Source organism: Scyliorhinus torazame, chromosome 17 (assembly GCF_047496885.1).
Source record: "Scyliorhinus torazame isolate Kashiwa2021f chromosome 17, sScyTor2.1, whole genome shotgun sequence".
NCBI classification, from domain to species: Eukaryota; Metazoa; Chordata; class Chondrichthyes; order Carcharhiniformes; family Scyliorhinidae; genus Scyliorhinus; species Scyliorhinus torazame.
The window spans coordinates 49,343,193-49,363,009 of NC_092723.1; positions in this window are offsets into that span (position 1 = coordinate 49,343,193).

Consider the following 19,817-nt stretch of genomic DNA (forward strand, 5'->3'; position numbering starts at 1 on the left):
TTCCAGAATTGTGTGTTGTGGAAAATTATATTTCATCAAAGCAAAGACTTCAATATAATTGGTGTACCAAAGTCTTTAAGAATAAAAACCAAAGTTTTTTAATAGATGAATCTGATATATTTATTTTAAACGCAACAAATGTTACACATATTCCAGTGGTGAGAACTCCTTGAAAGGATCTTTTCAAGTAGCAATGCTGGAATCCATTTCGGCAGAACAGGTTCAAGATTTATTCCTCTTCAAAGTGCGCCGACATGAACAACCAAATCAATCTGAAATCTTACCAACTTATCACAGCTGGTTCATAAAAAAAACATAACAAGGAGCATAACTGTCAGATGGCCTTGCAGCAAGTCTCCAGGGCATCCTGTTTTTGAGCAATGGTGTTAAACTGTGGGAGAATTAAGAAGGGAAACCGTAAAACCTGACACCCACAACAAGATAATTGGACAGAAAGCTTGGTCCAAGAGCAAGGCTTTAAGGAGTGATTGAATGGAGGAGAGGTGGAAATATGGATCAGTTTAGGGAGGGAATTCCAAAGTTGATGGTCAAGTCAGCTGAACATACAATTGCAAATCATGTAACAAATAAAATCAGGGGTTAGCAATTTAGTGAGTAAGGAAGCAAGCGATAGGAAGGAAACAAAGAACAAAGAAAAGTACAGCTCAGGAACAGGCCCTTCAGCCCTCCAAGCCTGCACCGACGATGCTGCCTGTCTAAACTAAAATCTTCTACGCTTCCGGGGTCCGTATCCCTCTATTCCCATCCTATTCATGTATTTGTCAAGATGCCACTTAAACGTCACTATCGTCCCTGCTTCCACCACCTCCTCCGGCAGCGGATTCCAGGCACCCGCCACCCTCTGTGTAAAAAAAACTTGCCTCATACATGTTTCTCCCACCTTGATCCTATGCACCCTAGTAATTGACCCCTTTACCCTGGGAAAAAGTCTCTGACTATCCACTCTGTCTATGCCCCTCATCATTTTGTACACCTCTATCAGGTCGTCCCTCAACCTCCTTCGTTCCAGTGAGAACAAACCAAGTTTATGCAACTTTTCTTCATAGATAATGCCCTCCATACCAGGCAACATCCTGGTAAATCTCTTCTGCACCCTCTCTAAAGCCTCCACATCCTTCTAGTAGTGTGGCGACCAGAATTGAACACTATACTCCAAGTGTGGCCTAACTAAGGTTCTATAAAGCTGCAAAACGGCTTGCCAATTTTTATACCCAATGACCCGGCCAATGAAGGCAAGCATGCCGTATGCCATCTTGAATACCTTCTACACATGCATTACCCCTTTCAGTGACCCGTGGACATGCACACCAAGATCTCTCTGGCTGTCAATACTCTTGAGGGTTCTACCATTCACTGTATATTCCCTACCTGTGTTCGACCTTCCAAAATGCATTACCTCATATTTGTCCAGATTAAACTCCATGTGCCATCTCGCCGCCCAAGTTTCCAAACTATCTAAATCTTGCTGTATCGTCTGACAGTCCTCATCGCTATCCGCAATTCCACCAACCTTTATGTCGTCCACAAACTTACTAATCAGACCAGTTACATTTTCCTCCAAATCATTGATCTATACTATGAACAGCAAAGGTCCCAGCACTGATCCCTGTGGAACATCACTAGTCACAGCCCTCCAATCAGAAATGCACCCTTCCATTGCTACTCTTTGCCTTTTATGACCTAGCCAGTTCTGTATCCATCTTGCCAGCTCACCTCTGATCCCGTGTGACTTCACCTTTTGTAACAGTCTGCCATGAGGGACCTTGTCAAAGGCCTTACTGAAGTCCATATAGACAACATCCACTGCCCCACCTGCATCAATCATCTTTGTGACCTCCTCGGAAAACTCAATCAAGTTAGTGAGACACGACCTCCCCGTCACAAAACCATGCTGCCTCTCACTAATACGACCCCTTGCTTCCAAATGGGAGTAGATCCTGTCTCGAAGAATTATCTCCAGTAATTTCCTGACCACTGATGTAAGGCTCACCGGTCTGTAGTTCCCTGGATTAACCTTACTACCCTTCTTAAACAAAGGAACAACATTGGCTATTCTCCAGTCCTCCGGGACATCACCTGAAGACAGTGAGCATCCAAAGATTTCTGTCAAGGCCTCAGCAATTTCCTCTCTTGCCTCCTTCAATATTCTGGGGTAGATCCCATCAGGCCCTGGGGACTTATCCACCTTAATATTTTTCAAGACGCCCAACACCTCATCTTTTTGGATCTCAATGTGACCCAGGCTATCTACAAACCCTTCTCCAAACTCAACATCCACCAATTCCTCCTCTTTGGTGAATACTGATGCAAAGTATTTATTCAGTACCTCACCCATTTCCTCTGACTCCATACATAGATTCCCTCCCCTGTCCTTCAGTGGGCCAACCCTTTCCCTGGCTACCCTCTTGCTTTTCATGTATGTGTAAAAAGCCTTGGGATTTTCCTTAACCCTATTTGTCAATGACTTTTCGTGACCCCTTTTAGCCCTCCTGACTCCTTGCTTAAGTTCCTTCCTACTTTCCTTATATTCCACACAGGCTTCATCTGTTCCCAGCCTTCTAGCCTTGACAAATGCCTCCTTTTTCTTTTTTACGAGGCCTATAATATCCCTCGTTATCTAAGGATCGCAAAATTTATCCTTCTTCCTCACAGGAACATGCCGGTCCTGAATTCCTTTCAACTGACATTTAAAAGCCTCCCACATGTCAGATGTTGATTTATCCTCAAACATCTGCCCCCAATCTATGTTCTTCAGTTCCCGCCTAATATTGTTATAATTAGCCTTCCCCCAATTTAGCACATTTACCCGAGGACCACTCTTATCCTTGTCCACCAGCACTTTAAAACATACTACATTGTGGTCACTGTTCCCGAAATGCTCCCTTACTGAAACTTCTACCACCTGGCCGGGCTCATTCCCCAATACCAGGTCCAGTACAGCCCCTTCCCTAGTTGGACTATCTACATATTGTTCTAAGAAGCCCTCCTGGATGTTCCTTACAAACCCTGCCCTGTCCAAGCCCCTAGCACCAAGTGAGTCCCAGTCAATATTGGGGAAGTTAAAGTCTCCCATCACAACAACCCTGTTGCTTTTACTCCTTTCCAAAATCTGTCTACCTATCTGCTCCTCTATCTCCCGCTGGCTGTTGGGAGGCCTGTAGAAAACTCCCAACATTGTGACTGCACACTTCTTATTCCTGATCTCTACCCATATAGACTCGCTGCCTCCAGCTGTGATATTCTCCCTAACCAGTAGCGCAACTCCTCCACCCCTTTTACCTCCTCCTCTATCCCGCCTGAAACATCTAAATCCTGGAATGTTTAGCTGCCAATCCTGTCCTTCCCTCAACCAGGTCTCTGTAATGGCAACATCATAGTTCCAAGTTCTAATCCAAGCTCTAAATTCATCTGCCTTACCTGTTATACTTCTTGGATTAAAACATATGCACTTCAGGCCACCAGTCCCGCTGTTTTCAGCAACATCTCCCTGTCTGCTCTTCCTCAGAGCCATAGTGGCCCTATTTCCTAGTTCTCCCTCAATCTTTTCACCTTCTGAACTATTGCTCTGGTACCCACCCCCCTGCCATACTAGTTTAAATCCTCCCATGTGTCACTAGCAAACCTCGTGGCCAGGATATTTATGCCTCTCCAGTTTAGATGCAACCCATCCTTCTTATACAGGTCACACTAGCCCCGGAAGAGCTCCCCATGGTCCAGATAACTGAAACCCTCCGTCCTACACCAGCTGTTTAGCCACGTGTTTAGCTGCTCTATCTTCCTATTTCTAGCCTCACCGGCACGTGGCACAGGGAGTAATCCCGAGATTACAACCCTTGAGGTCCTGTCTTTTAAATTTCAGCCTAGCTGCCTGAACTCGTGCTGCAGGACCTCATTCCCCTTCCTGCCTATGTCGTTAGTACCAATATGTACCACGACCTCTGCCTGTTTGCCCTCCCTCTTCAGGATGCCCGCTACCCGTTCTGAGACATCCTGGACCCTGACAGCAGGAAGGCAACAATTTATTACTTTTAACAACAATCTGCCCACGGCAGTAACTATCTACAATCACAGTCCCCGTTGAGGCACCCAACATGCCGGTTCTAACGAGCCCCAGCTGAGTCGGCCTCAATCACAGTCCCTCTATCTGGGAAGCTCGTTATCCAAGGCCCATGGGGAGATTAATAATGGTTTCCCCGTGGACCTCATGAAGATTATGACAAGCAAGGACCAGAATTGGAGGAGTGAAGAGGCCTTGGAGGCAAGCCTAGTGGAAGTTGCAGAGATATGGAGGGGAGAGGCCATGGAAGGATTTAAAAACAAAGATTAGAATTCTAAAATTGAGATGTTGACTTGCCAGAACCATTGCAGATCAGTAAGCAAGAAACAATTGGGCCATTTTTCAAGCATCTAAGACAGCCCTCCAAAGCAGACATAGGGCGCTTGTATCAATGGGAACCAAACACTTTTTTAAATGCTTTCCGAAGTGGGCCTACTCTGAGCAGAGCCAGCATCGTCAGGAGGAGTGCTCTTCTCATAGTATTCTTGATGGCTCCTGCAGGTTGCATTCCTCTCTGCTGCCTCCTCCTTCTCACCACCCAATGCTCACCCCATCACTTACTAGAGCACCACAAGGAAAGTGGCTCAAATATTTTTTTCAAAGTTGGATAAGCTGCCTGGGGAATTGAGACAAGCACTGTAGCAATACCAATCCTGGCCCCAGATATGGGCCTAAACTAATTGTTGCTCCTTATGTCTTCCAGTTCTGTGATTTATAATTAGGTACTATCCTCACACTCTTATTGTCCATACCTTTCAGCATGTCTCTGCTGAGAAAAAGTGACAACTGTCAGTTTGGCACTTTAATAAATTGAGTTGCAAGATTTTTCTTGCTCCCCGTGATTGGCTATTTGCTTATGGCATGTTAAATTGTGTTTCTTCCATCTGTAGCCATTCCCATGTGATTTATCCATATCTCTGCCATTACTAACTAACAACCTTATAAGCACTTGCATTAAATTAATCTTCAGAAACAGGAAGTGTTCCAGCTTCGTGAGTGTTCAGGTGATGTGTAATCACCAGAACATCATAACGGACAACTTCTCTAACCCGGCTACAATATTGTGACAGTCAGGCCCAGGCATGAAGTTAGAAAATGGAAATTGATCTGAGCGGCTGGCTGTTCAGTAGATACAAATCCTGCTGAAACTGTACTATCTCTGATGTGTGATCTTGATTACATTTTATTTTCAGCAGTCACAGGCCTTATGGTCTGAAACCTCAGTTTGTGATACCAAATCCAAACCGATATGCATGAATGCAGGGTTCTACCATGAAGCACGCGATTAATATCTCAAACATGCACTTATTAATCAAAGCTGATTTTATTTATACAGCTGACATGAGGAGCAATAATAGGATCTTTACCAACTGCGTCCCCTTTTTCTCCTGACTTCCCATTACTGTATGGCTAGATGGGTGCTGGCCTTCATCTGACATCTTTCAAGATGATCTTTCTTGATACATGGGGCTGTATAAGGGGGTCCATTAGCTCAGTTGGTTAGGTGGCATGTGTGTGGTTCAGAATAATGCAAACAGCGTGGGTTTGATTCATATTCTGGCTGAGGTATCCTTGAGACACATCTCCTTATTCTGTCCCTGAGAGTGGAAGGGAATTGAAAACCACCACTGGCAAAGGCTGTCAAATGACTGGCTCACTATGATGTATTCGCAGACAATGAGCGAAGGAACTACCTTTGGGCAGAGCACTCACGGAATGGAAGGCAGTATTACTGATGGTGATGGCCTATTGACTTGACATTACCTGGAGCTTGACCCTGCCCACTGACACATGGGATCCACTGCATATCCAACATAGCTATTCATTAATTGCCATAAACCATAGTATAGAAGTTGACCTGACACATAGGGCGACCTCATTTTTCCAGCCTCAAAATAAACTTTAGCTTATATTCAGTGTATGAGTCCTCTTTTTCAGCCACATCATGCTCAACTTTTATAATTAGCCAACTTCAATTTGGAACCCCAGAAATGCATGTTTTACCCAACATAACTGGGTGCAAGGGATCAAGCAGGCAAAACCTGTTTAAAATTATAAACCAGCAAGATTCCTCATTAGGCTCCTGAACAAATTTTTTAATGAGTTTTTCCTTAACAGTATAAACCAGATGATGCAAAGGACTTGGGCAACAGCTGATACATCTTTTTGAGGGTGAACACTCCCAAATTCTGTACCATTTACTTGACAGCCAACATCACAAACAATTTTGGTTGCCAAGCCAACCATTATTGATTCATGTCATGAGTTGATACCTGATCACAGTGAAGTTAGCTTGCCCGTTGCAGTCAATGATGCTTTCATTTTCCATGTATTTGGCATATTCAGATGCCTGTGCGCCTCAGTTAGTCTGCCATATCAAATTTTATTGGCCAGATGACAGCTGTTTGGCTTAGGTTGCAAATCAGTAGAGCAGGATTCTTAAAATAAGACAACAGCAACAGAAATTCAGTTTGATTTACTTTCCCTAGTTAATTTTCCCTGGACGTGGAACTAACTGCATGCTCAAATCAATATATCTCCGTAAAATTCAATCATGTGAAGTAAGGGTGCACTTATATTGCATCTTTCATGGTTTCAGGGGATCCCAGAATGCATTGTAGGCAATTCATTTCTTTTGAAGTGTAGCCTTTGGTGTTTTATAGGTAAATATGTACACAACAAGATCCCACAAAAAGCAATGATTCATAAATGAATGAAATAATTTATTTTTGTGTCATTTCCATTATATCAGATCCACAGGACAGAAACAGGCCATTCAACCCAACTCATCTAAACCAGATTAATGCTCCTCATGTGTCTCTTCACATTCCTCGTCAATAACCCTATTCTATATAGCCTCCCAAACCTTTCCACCTCAAATGCTCACCCATCTTCCCTTTAAATGCATCTGTGCCATTCGCCTCAAGTATTCCTCGTGATAGCATTTTCCACATTCTGACTATTCTCTGGGTACATTAGATTTATTAGCGGCCATATTATATTTATGGCTTCTACTTTTAGTCTCCTTTACAAGTGGAAACATTTTCTCTATGCCTGCCCTTTTCATTATCTTAAAGACACTCAGCGGGTCACCACCCCCTCCTCAACATTTTGTTTTCCAGTCAAATAAGAAGCGAGGGCAGACCTCGTCAGAAATAGATGGTTATCATAAAAATAGAAAATTCTAGAAACACTCGGCTGGCCTGGTAGCATTTGTGGAGAGAGAAACAGAGTTAACGTTTCAGATCTGTAGCCTAGCATAAGAACTAGGAACAGTTAGAAATGTGATAGGTAATGAGCAAGTAATGGGAAGAGGGTTGGAAGAAGAACAAAAGGGAAGGTGTATTTAAAGGGTGGAGGGTAAGCAAGGTTAAATGAAAACATGTTTCATGGTGTAAGGCCAAAGGGAACGGTTCTGAAATTGTCCCTCTGTCTGTGGACTCGAGTTGTGGTATCTGGTTACTGGACAGGCTATAGTCATATTCTGGTAACTACTTAACACTTGTTTACTAGCATTACTTCTAAAGAGGGTACAAAGTAGGCATGTCGCTCCTAGGCATGGTGTTCTAATCTCTCTCTCTTGTATCTAACGCATTGCTGACTGATGACAGTGGTATAACATCATCAATGTTATAGATTAGTACATTCCATCTGTTAACCCTTTATACTACAGGAATGGTAATGGGACAAGCATAGAAACAAAAAATCTATCTATAGGAGGTGTGAATAAGGCAGATAGCTGCCACCCAAATATGAAGTAAAAGAAATAAGAGAGAAATGAGGAAAACAAATTAGAGCAGCAGAAGTTACGATCTAAATATTTTGAACTAATTGTTGAGTCCAGAGGACTGAAAAGTGCCCAGTCAAAAGTTGAGGTGCTGTTCTTCAAGCTCGTAATCAGCTTCATTGGAGCAGTGCAGCAGGCCGAGGACAGAATAATCAGAGTGGGAGCAATGTAGAGGATTAAAATGACAGGGGACTGGAAGCTCAGGGCTGCACTTGCAAGCTGGGAAGCTGTTCTGCCAAGGTGTCAGTCACTCTGTAATTGGTCTTCTTAATGTCAAGAAGGCCACGTCATGAGCAGCAAATGGAGTATGCTAAATTGAAAGAAATAAAAACAAATCACTGACGGGAATTTTACAATTTTTTTCCTTTAAAGACAGGGGGAGGGATTCTCTGACCCCCCCCCGCCGGGTCGGAGGATCCCCGGGGTGGGGGGAGGTGTGAATCCCGCCCGGATGCCGGCTGTCATATTCTCCGGCGCGTTTTTCGGGCAGGGGCGGGATTCTCGCCACATTCTTTGAGCCCCAATGGGCCGAGCAGCTGTCCATTTTCAGCCAGTCCCGCCGGCGTGAATCACTTAGCTCATGCACCGGCGTGACCTAGCAGGTGAGTATGCATGGGCGGTCCTCGGGGGGGGGGGGGGGGGGGGGGGGGGGGGGGGGGGGGGGGCGTAGGGGGATCTGACCCCGGGGGGGGGGGCACGATGGCCTGGCCGGCGATCGGGGATCACCGATCTGCAGGCGGGCTTGTTCCATGGGGCACTTTTTCCTTCCGTGCTGGGCCCCTGTAGGGCTCCGTCATATTGCCCGGGGACCGGCGCGGTGAAGAGAACCCCCCGCGCATGTGCAAAAATACAGCGGCCAGTCTGCGCATGCGTGGAATCACGCCGACCGTTCCGCGCATGCGCAAAGTTTCGCCGCCGGTTGGAGTAGCGCCAACTCCTCTGGCATCAACCTAGCCCCCTAGAAAGGTGAGAATTCCTCACCTTGGGGGGCCATTGATGCTGGAATCATTGGCGCCGGTTTTCCCGCCAGCGTGGGGACTTAGTCTCCAGAAGGGGGAATCCCAGCCAGGATTGCCATTATGTCATTGGCGGAGGCAGGGACAATTGAGAGTGGAAATTCCGCCAACATAAAAGCTGTTTTGGGGCTCCTACTCAACTCTCCACCCCTTCTGCTGTCCCGACCCCCAAAAGTCTCCCCGCCCTCACTGTTCCACTTAGGTGGATTGTTTGATGTCTTCGGTGATAAGAAGGGATGAGGTAACAGTGAAGGTGTTCAACTGCTGGACTTGGTTGAAAAGGTGTATACGAAAGAGAGAGGGCGTTGACAATGACTGAGGAGTGATCTAGGGTATCACGGAGGGGAGGGAACAATCTGTTCAGAATGCGCAAAATGGAGATGAGGGAAAGATGTGCTTGTAGCAGAATTACATTAGAGGTAGTGGAAGTGGAGGGGGATGATCCATTGAGGCTGGTGTGCTGGAAGATAAGGGGAAGGCAACTCTTTTGAGGTTCTAGGAGGGAGGGGAAGGGGTAAGCTCAGAAGTGTGTGAATAGAGCGGGCATCGTCGAGGTTTATGAATATCAAAAGCAGAATCTGGTTGCATCATCAAACCTTGTGCGACGGAGACAGAGAAACAGGAAAAAACTGAATAGAATCCTTATGTAAAGCAAGGTGTGAGGAAGAGTAGTCAAGGGAGCTGTGGGACTCGGTGGGCTTGTACTGACTACTGGTTGATGGCCAATCCCCATAAAAAGAAGTCAAGGAAGGGAAAGGAAAAGTCAGAGATAGACTATGCACAGGAGAGAGAAAAGTGTAAATTGGAAGCAAAGTCAATTAAATTTTCCAGTTTAGGGCAAGAGCTCGGAATGACAGTCATCAATGTATTGGAAAAAGTGGCGAAGGAAGTGACCTGAGTAGGACTGGAACAAGGAAAGTTCCACATATCTCACAAAAAAACAGGTGGAGGTGAAGGGGGGTTGGACTCTTTTGATGAAAAGCAAATGGTCATGGTCAGGAAATTAGAAACTGTTAAGATGATGCAGGGCATCAGAAGAGTCAGGGACATAGGGGGAAGAGACTGCACAAGGGAGAAAAATAAAGTTGAGATAGGAAGAGATCAGTTCAGTGCGACAGGAACAAGCTGAATGATTGGTCTGCAATCTGTCCTTTTGTGGATGTTGGGAAGGTGTTGGTAGTGGGTTGCAAGGGGATGTGGTGCCTTGCCTGACATAAGGATTCCCGATTCTGCGGGCCCTGGCACACCACATAGCAGCTACCTGCAGCCATTGCTGGAGGCCTGCCCTGCCATTCTCCGCCCTCGACCGGCGAAGTCCCGACGACATGGGCCGCTCATGGTCCTGCCGGTCAGAAAACTAGCGTAGAGGCTGCAGACTCAGTCCGCGTCCGCCCTGGTCGGGGGCGAGCTGATCGGAGGGCAGGGGGGGCCTTATACGCGGCCAGGCAATATTTGAAGGGCGGTCAGGGTTGGGCGCTCGGCTGATCGGGGGGTCTATTTTCAGTGTCCAGCTCCACGGTCTGAGTCTGCCATGGAGTACGGCACGGCTGTTGGAGGCTGCCACCGTGCACATGCACGGCCTCCGACCCGGAAGTGCGGGGGCGGGTCTCTGCAGCTAAAGCTGCTAGATTTACTCTGGTTCCCTGGTGGCCCCTGCTGGGCTAGGAATGTGTGGTCCTTTCACGCCAGTTTTTCTGGCGTGTTAGTCCACAGTTTTTACATCGGCGTGGGGGACATAGTTCCAATAACAGAGAATCCAGCCCAAGATCTCCAGAGAGAAAGAGGCCAGTAAAAGTACCCCTCCCCCACCCCCCCCCCCCCCCCCCCCCCCCACTCCCCGGATCAGCTTGTCTCACCAAAATCAATGACAATTTAAATTCCTCACCTGTACCGCCATTGGGGAACCCACAACAAGGGTTGACTTTGGCGTGACTGGAAGTTCCTGGCGGTGGGAAGGAATAGAGAATTCCACCCATTGTCTTGACGTTTGGTGGTGGGAACATGGTCCAGGGAGAGATAGCAGGAACTGTAAGAGCGGGAATAGAAGAAAGTTGCTTTGGGGCTTTCTAGATAAAAGCTAGCATGTCAGACAGCAACAGTGTTGACCTGAGAAAACCAAGAGCAGCAGGTTCAGAGGGACACAGGTTCAAATGAGTAAGAAAAGCTGAGAAAGCGAGATGGTGATAATACAACGGCAGCTCTCAGGGAAAGTATCTAGCGAGATAAGAGGCTGGTGGGAAACGTCCAGCTGGAGGGAGAACACTGGAAGTGGGTAAAAGTGTTGACTGAGCAAGAGGAAGACTTGTTGCCAATGAAGTGGACGTGGAGGACAATGCGTTTGTTTATCAAAAGTAATACGCCAATTTAACTAATTATTCACCTTGCTTGTGCATAACCAAAAGCAAAACAGGGTCGATAATAATCACTTACATCTTTTTGGCGGATGAAGGGGTGTGCGAGCAGTTGAGGAAATGCATTCAGAGCTACCTGCAGGTCAATGACATGGGGGAAATTTCAGCAGCGGTGGTTTGAGAAGCACTGAAGGCGGTGGTCAGGGGGGAGCTGACCTCGATCCGGGCTCATAGGGAGAAGGTTGACAGGGCAAAGACGGACCGACAGGTAAAGGAGATATTACAGATTGATAGGAGGTTGCGGAGACCTCAGGGGCAGGGCTTTTAAGGGAACGGCGGAGGTTGCAGGCAGAGTTTAGATTGCTGACCACAGGAAGGGCAGTGGAGCAGCTGAGAAAGGCGAGGGGGGCGATTTATGAAAATGGAGAGAAGGACAGCAGAATACTTGCACAGCAGCTTAGGAAGAGGGAGGTAGCTAGCGATATAAGGAAAGTAAAGGACGGTGAGGGGAACCTGGCTGGTGATTCGGTAGGGGTGAATAAGGCGTTTCGGGATTTCTACAGTAGGCTGTACAGGTCGGAACCCCTTATGGGGCCGGAGGGGATGAGGCACTTCTTGGAGGGGCTGAATTTCCCAACGGTGGACGGAGAGCGGGTAGAAGGGCTGGGGGCCCCAATTGGGCTGGAAGAGATAGAGGAGGGCTTGAAGGCCATGCAGGCGGGTAAGGCCCGAGGTCCGGATGGGTACCCAGTGGAGTTTTATAAAAAGTTCTCAGGGATATTGGGGATAGTGTTGTTGAGGATGTTCAATGAGGCAAGGGAAAGAGGGGTCCCCGACGATGTCACAGGCAACGATTTCGCTGATTCTTTCGCGGGCCAAGAACCCGGAGATGTGTGGGTCCTACATTCTCCCCGTTGAATGTGGATGCCAAGTTGCTGGCCAAAACCTTGTCCTCCAGGATTGAGGATTGTGTTCCGGACGTTACTGGGGACGACCAGACGGGGTTTGTTAAGGGTAGGCAGTTGGTGGTTATGTAAGAAGGCTGTTAAATGTGATCATGATGCCGCCGGAAGGTAGGGAGGTGGAGGTAGTGATCGCACAGGGTTTTGCTCTATGCGGATGATCTGCTTCTGTACGTTTCAGACCCAGAAGAGGGGATGGAAGAAATCATGATGGTTCTAGGGAAATTCCGCCGGTTTTCGGGGTATAAGCTAAATATGGAAAAGAGTGAGATGTTTGTGGGTCAGGCGAGGGGACAGGCGGGACGACTGGGGGAGCTGCCGTTTAGGTCAGCAGGGGGAAGTTTTAGGTACCTGGGCATCCAAGTGACACGGGAATGGGACCGGCTGCATAAATTGAATCGGGCCCCGCTAGTGGACCAAATGAAGGATGATTTTCGGAGATGGGACGCGCTGCAGTTGTCTCTGGCTGGGAGGGTGCAAACGGTGAAAATGACGGTCCTCCCGAGATTCCTATTTGTATTTCAGTGTCTCCCCACCTTTATTCCCCGGTCCTTTTTTAAGAAGGTCAACAGAGTGATCACGGGCTTCATCTGAACATAGAACATACAGTGCAGAAGGAGGCCATTCGGCCCATCGAGCCTGCACCGACCCACTTAAGCCCTCACTTCCACCCTATCCCCGTAACCCAATAACCCCTCCTAACCTTTTGGTCACTAAGGGCAATTTATCATGGCCAATCCACCTAACCTGCACGTCTTTGGACTGTGGGAGGAAACTGGAGCACCCGGAGGAAACCCACGCATACACGGGGAGAACGTGCAGACTCCGCACTGACAGTGACCCAGCGGGGAATCGAACTTGGGACCCTGGTGCTGTGAAGCCACAGTGCTATCCACTTGTATTACCGTGCTGCCGGCTGGGCGGGCAAGACCCCGTGGATAAGGAAGGTAATGCTTGAGCGGAGTCGGGAAGACAGCGGGCTGGTGCTGCCAAATTTCAGCAACTATTACTGGGCGGCTAATACAGCCATGTGGTGGTGGGGGGGGGGGGGGGGGGGGGGTTGTCGGCATGGGTGCGTATGGAGGCAGCTTCTTGTAAGGGCAGTTGGGGGGCGTTGGTAACTGCGCCTCTGCCGCCGGCACGGTACTCCACCAGCCCCGTGTGATGGTGGCGGCCCTAAGAGTTTGGGGCCAGTGGAGGCGGCATGTAGGAGCAGTGGGAGCATCGGTCTGGGCCCCAATTTGTGATAATCACCAGTTTGCCTCGGGAAGTATGGATGGGGTGTTCCGGTTATGGCGGAGAGCGGGGATTGAGAGGATGGGGGATGTGTTCATAAAGTGGAGTTTTCCAAGTATGAGGGCATTGGAGGAAAAGTTTGGGCTGGCGAGCGGAAACAAATTCAGGTATCTGCAGGTGCGAGACTTCCTTCGTAAACAGGTGTCAACCTTCCCGCTCCTACCGCTGAGGGGGATTCAGGATAGGGTAATTTCCAGAGGGTGAAGGGGAGGGGAGCGTCTCGGACATCTAGAAGGAGCTTATGGGGTTGGAGGAGACGCAGACCGAGGAACTGAAGTGCAAGTGGGAGGAGGAGCTGGGAGGTTAGATAGAATAGAGTCAACGTGTCCGCAACATGTCCCAGGCTCAGCCTGATATAATTTAAGGTTGTGCACCGGGCTCACATGACAGTGGCCCGGATGAGCAGATTCTTTGGGGTGGAGGACAGGTGCACAAAATGCGCGGGAGGACTGGCGAACCATGTCCACATGCTCTGGACATGTCCAAAGCTTATGGGATTTTGGCAGGGGTTTGCGAATGTCATGTCCAAGGTTTTAAAAACAAGGGTGGCGCTGAGTCCAGAGGTGACGATTTTCAGGGTGTCGGAAGATCCGGGAATCCAGTAGGAGAAAGAGGCCAATGTTCTGGCCTTTGCTTCCTTGGTAGCCACGAGACGGATACTATTAGCTTGGAGGGACTCAAGGCCCCCGAAGTCGGAGACCTGGCTATCGAACATGGCTAGCTTTCTATATATGGAGAAAATTAAGTTTGCCTTGAGAGGTTCACTGTTAGGGTTCACCCGGAGATGGCAACCGTTCGTCGATTCCTTTGCGGAAAATGAATCATCAGCAGTGGGGGGGAGGGGGGGCGGGGCGGAGTAGTTTAGATTAGAGTATGGGTTTAATAAGGGTGGGACCTGTACGAAAGGTAAACGGCTTTTGTGCTATGTTTATAGTTTCATGTGTCCTATTTATTTTGTTGTGACTATACCAAAAATACCTCAATAAAATGTTTATTTTAAAAAAAATCACTTACATCTGGAAGACAGAGGCGGGAGAAAAGGACAAAAAAGACAGGTCATCATTTCTTCTGGGTTTTTTTTAAATTGAATTTTGAAAGTTACCAAAACCTTTTGCAGGAAAGCAAATAGGAGAGAAATAGGTTGAAACTGAAATTTTCTCTGACAGGGGGGCATCAACAACATCTAAGTAACAGTAAATAGCGGAAACTAGGGCTTATCCAGGGATAAGTCTATCTTTAATAAAGACAAAATACTGTGGATGCTGGAAATCTGAAATATAAACAGAAAATACTGGATAAACATAACAGGTCTAGCAGCATCTGTGGAGAGAGAAATAGAGTTAACGCTTTGAGTCCATTGACCCTTCTACATAACCCTTCTGTATCAGTTCCAGTGGGGATCCAGTGCTCAGGTTACATGTTGACCTACTTTTCCCGATCAAAGTTTGCTGGGCAGCACCTAGGGTAGTTCAATTTTTATAAAGGCGGTGTCAAAACGGCTTTAGGCCTTGTATATTCAAAGGGCCTAATGTTTGGTACAGGCCATCTTTTCTGCCTTCACCAATGTGCACTTATGGCACATACCGAGTGACCATGTCCTGCCTACCATACTGGATGCTTGTAGGCACCTATTCAGTTCCTGATGAAACATCATGGAATCTCTGTGTCAGTGACTGTAGTGATCTCTGTATGTGCATGTGCATAAGGGGTTAATGTGTAATCAGTAGCACCACATGATCACTAGAGGGCCGGACCAACACGGGTATAAAAAGCAACCACATTGTGTCTCTCCCTCTCTCTTGGGTGCACTGTGACCAGGGCAGTATGAAAATGAAATGACATGAAAATCGCTTATTGTCACGAGTAGGCTTCAATGAAGTTACTGTGAAAAGCCCCTAGTCGCCACATTCCGGCGCCTGTTCGGGGAGGCTGGTACGGGAATTGAACCGTGCTGCTGGCCTGCCTTGGTCTGCTTTAAAAGCCAGCGATTTAGCCCAGTGAGCTAAGTTACTGTGAAAAGCCCCTAGTCGCCACATTCCGGCGCCTGTTCGGGGAGGCTGGTACGGGAATTGAACCGTGCTGCTGGCCTGCCTTGGTCTGCTTTAAAAGCCAGCGATTTAGCCCAGTGAGCTAAACCAGTCAGATTAGTTCAGATGGCTAGTGGAGTTATGTATAGTTACTGTAGTTAGATCTTGTTAACCTTATCACTAGTATCAATGTTAACGTAAAGAACTCATGCAATTAATGTTATAGTTACTCAATAAATTTTTGTTACTACTGGACCAGTTCGAGTCTTCTTCATCGAGATTCAGAAGACCTCATCAGTAACCAAGGATTGAGTAGCACATGGTACCTACCACAGAGGTAACAAAACATGGTACCAGGCGTGTTGGCTTTAACAGAACTAGTTAGATTAGGTTAGACAAAAAAGAGAAGAAAATTCAGACCGGATATTTGACTATGGAAGACTTCGCAGCAGATGGATCCTCGACAACTAAACGATTCGATGGACCACGTTCAAGTATCAATGCAGTTGAAAACTGACGATAACTTAATTAATAACTGGAAAATGTTTATACAAAAGTTCCAAGTATATGTGGCAGCTAATAATTTAAACACGGTTTCTGAAGAAAGGAAAATAGCAATACTACTCGGAAGAGCAGGACATGAAGATATAGAGATCTATAACTCCTTTAATTGCTTAGAAGGTGAAGACAAAACTAAATTTAAAGTGATTATTGCAAAATTTGAAGAACACTGTAAAAGTCAGTCTGGTGAGATGCTGGAAAGATTTCTCTTTTGGCATAGATGCCAGAGAAATGGTGAGCCCATCACTGATTTTATTACAGACCTCCAGATACTAGCAAAAGGCTGTAATTATGCTGATTTCAGAGATGCTATGATATTAGATCAATTAATTTATGGACTATCTGAAAACAAATTGAGGGAAGAATTTCACACAAAAAGTATTTCACATTAGAAATCGCTATTCAAAAATGCCTTGCTTATGAACAAAAACAAAATCAATACTTTGAGTCTTTACAAAGACAGAATCATTATCTAGAAAACAAAATCCGTACAAATGGCGCGAATACTCACCACGAGGCAAAGGCAGAATCTCACTCGATGCCACAGCACTTTTTGATTGGCAGCCATGTTAAGCGAGAGCGTTCCGGCCAGTACGCACATGTGCACTACCCTAAATGACGCAAACCGGCGAAACAGTGTTCTGCGCATGCGCAAGAAGCCGCGCATGCGCAGTTGCGAAAAGAGGGCACAGTAAAGGAAACTCGGATTGCGCATGCACAATCGAGCCCTGTGCATGACGCTATGAGCGGCATGACGTCAGAGGACCTGGACCACGCCCACTTAAAAAGGAAATGCACAAAAATTTAAAAAAATAAATTTAAAGCTGCAAAACCCAATTTTCTTACCTCAAAAGACAGAACAATGCCTGAACTTACACCAGCAGTTGAAAATAACTTTCACAACACCCTGGCTGCACCACCCAAAGTGAAGAGCACAATGACAAAAAGAGATGATTTGTCTATCGAACAATACACACAATACTACTCAGACATGGCTGAGTTATTCGGATCTGCTGATCACAGCATCAGCAACACAGTTGCACAGCTCAACACGACTCTACTCATGGTAGATGAATCTAATACCATGATGCCATGGCAGATCGTCGATACATTGGATGACAGCAACCTGTCAAATACGCAAGAAGAAGATGACGCCAAAAAGAGAGCACAGAACGACTCCATTGAGAGAGCACAGATCGACTCCATAGCGAGAACACTGCATGACTCCACAGAGAGAGGGACGCAAGCCTCCACAGCCAGCTTATTCCAAAATGGAAGCAAGCAAACACTCCATAACGAACGCCATGCATGAACAAGACTATGAAGGTCCATCCACCTTATCTGAGCAACCAGCAGCAGACTATGAAAGTCTACCAAGCTCACGTGACAACAAAAAGACTATGAAAGTCTACCCAGCTCATTTAACCAACAAGAAGACATTGAATGTCTACCCACTTCATGTGAGAATAGTGACAATGTGATCACAATCGACATACAGGATGTGCAGGATCACAGCGAGACTGACAGATCTCAGCTCGTCTTTACAGAAGCACTCAACAGTCAGAGGACGGCTCCTCATGAGTCCAGAGAGACCACGTCAAATGATATTGTGAAGATTTTGACTCCAGAAGAGGAGCACCACAACCCACAACAAAATTAAATCGTGAACATTTTGACTCCAGAAGAGGAGCAACAAGACCCACAAGAGAATGAAATCGTGATGATTTTGACTCCAGAAGAGGAGGACCAAGAAACCACAGGTGATTCAAATGAACCAGAAATTACCCCAGAAGAGGAGCACAAAGAAATCAATGATGATTCGAGTGAACCTGAAAAGACTCCAAAAGAGGAGCACCACAAAATCAATGATGATTCAAGTGAACCTGAAATGACTCTGGAAGAGGAGTACCAAGGAAGCAAAGAAGAGGAATCAAATCCACCACTAATGACTGATGTCACCAACATCAATGCAACATCAGATCATTCTCACAATTCTCAAGAGGAAATGCTCAATGTAACAGGTACCACAAAGGACATTGACACCAATAATGGTGACAATGACTCAAATCATCCACACGTAACACTCATTGAGCGCAACAAGAACAACAGAGACAACAAGAAGCATAACAGAAAAAACAAGCACGACAAAAAAAACGACAAGAACAGCGACGAAAGCAACAAAAACAGAAACAACACGCACAACAAGAAAAACAACAAGAACAACAGCGAAAACAACAAAAACAGAAACAACATGCATGGCAAAAACAACAACAACGAGAATGACAACGAAAACAACAAAGACAGAAACGACAGAAACAACAACAAAGAAACAACGACCTGTACAACATGGTACAACTCTGGACATGAAGGACAATGCCACAGCACACTGCAAAACAATGACAAGACTACAAACATGCCATGGCATGATAAAAAATCTCACAAATTCACATCTGCTCCAGAACAAGCAAGCACACCGGCTTTCTAGGCAGATGACACACTAGATCAATGCCGCAAGCACAGGAAGAAGTCCACGTCAGACAAGAAAGATGACATACAGAATCAACACGCAAGCACAGGAAAAAATCCAGGTCAGACAACGATGTAACACAAAATCGCTACCACAAGCATAGAGAAAAAAAAAAAAAGTCTAAATCAGACAACAAAGTGATTCGACCATTCGAACACCTCATGCTGACTTGTTGGTCACTCAAATGCAAGAACACTGACAATGCTCACAAAGAAATGACGACGTCAACATCACCACTTCGACAACAGAATAAGAAAGCAACTCAACAGAACAAATTCATAAAGTTTGGACTCACAATTTTTTAAATTAAGATTGGACTCATAAATATTAATGGCTTTGTATAATCATCAATATCCTCACAACTTGTACATAACATCATTTGTCTACCTGTTTCAAGCAAATGGGAAGAAAAACCTAAGAGACTAAATGTATTAACATGTGAATGATTAACTCATTGATCTTACGTAATGCAGTTTCAAACTGCATCCATTATGTTTGTTTAATTTTCTTTACCATATACAGAAAATATGTAACACAAGAAAAAAAAGGGGGGATGTAGTGATCTCTGTATGTGCATGTACAAAAGGGGTTAATGTGTAATCAGTAGCGCCACATGATCACTGGAGGGCCGGACCAACAGGGGTATAAAAAGCCACCACATTGTGCCTCTCCTTCTCTCTTGGGTGCACTGTGACATGGGCAGTATCAGATTAGTTCAGATGGCTAGTGGAGTTACGTTTAGTTCCTGTAGTTAGTTCTTGTTAACCTTATCACTAGTATCAAAGTCAAAGTAAAGAACTCATGCAATTATTGTTATAGTTACTCAATAAACCTTTTGTTACTACTGGACGAGTTTGAATCATCTTCATCGAGACCTCATCATTAGCCAAGGATTGAGTAGCACATGTTACCTACCACACAGGTAACACAACAGTGACTGCCACAATAAACTATCATGTCTGTTGTAACTTCAGTGTGCACTTTACTGTAAATTCATTATAGTGCTCAATGCACTGAAGTGCAGTGAATTATAAACCTGTAGAGGGCACTGCATGCTGTTTGATCTGTCCAGTATGGTGTAGTTCTACTTTGGAAGCAGTGACTAATCAACTGAGGAGAAATGCCTTTATGGATACATTAACAGGAAGACACTTAACAGGAGAGATTGGTAAAATATTTATTATCTTTCTTGTTTCAACATACAACATTTCA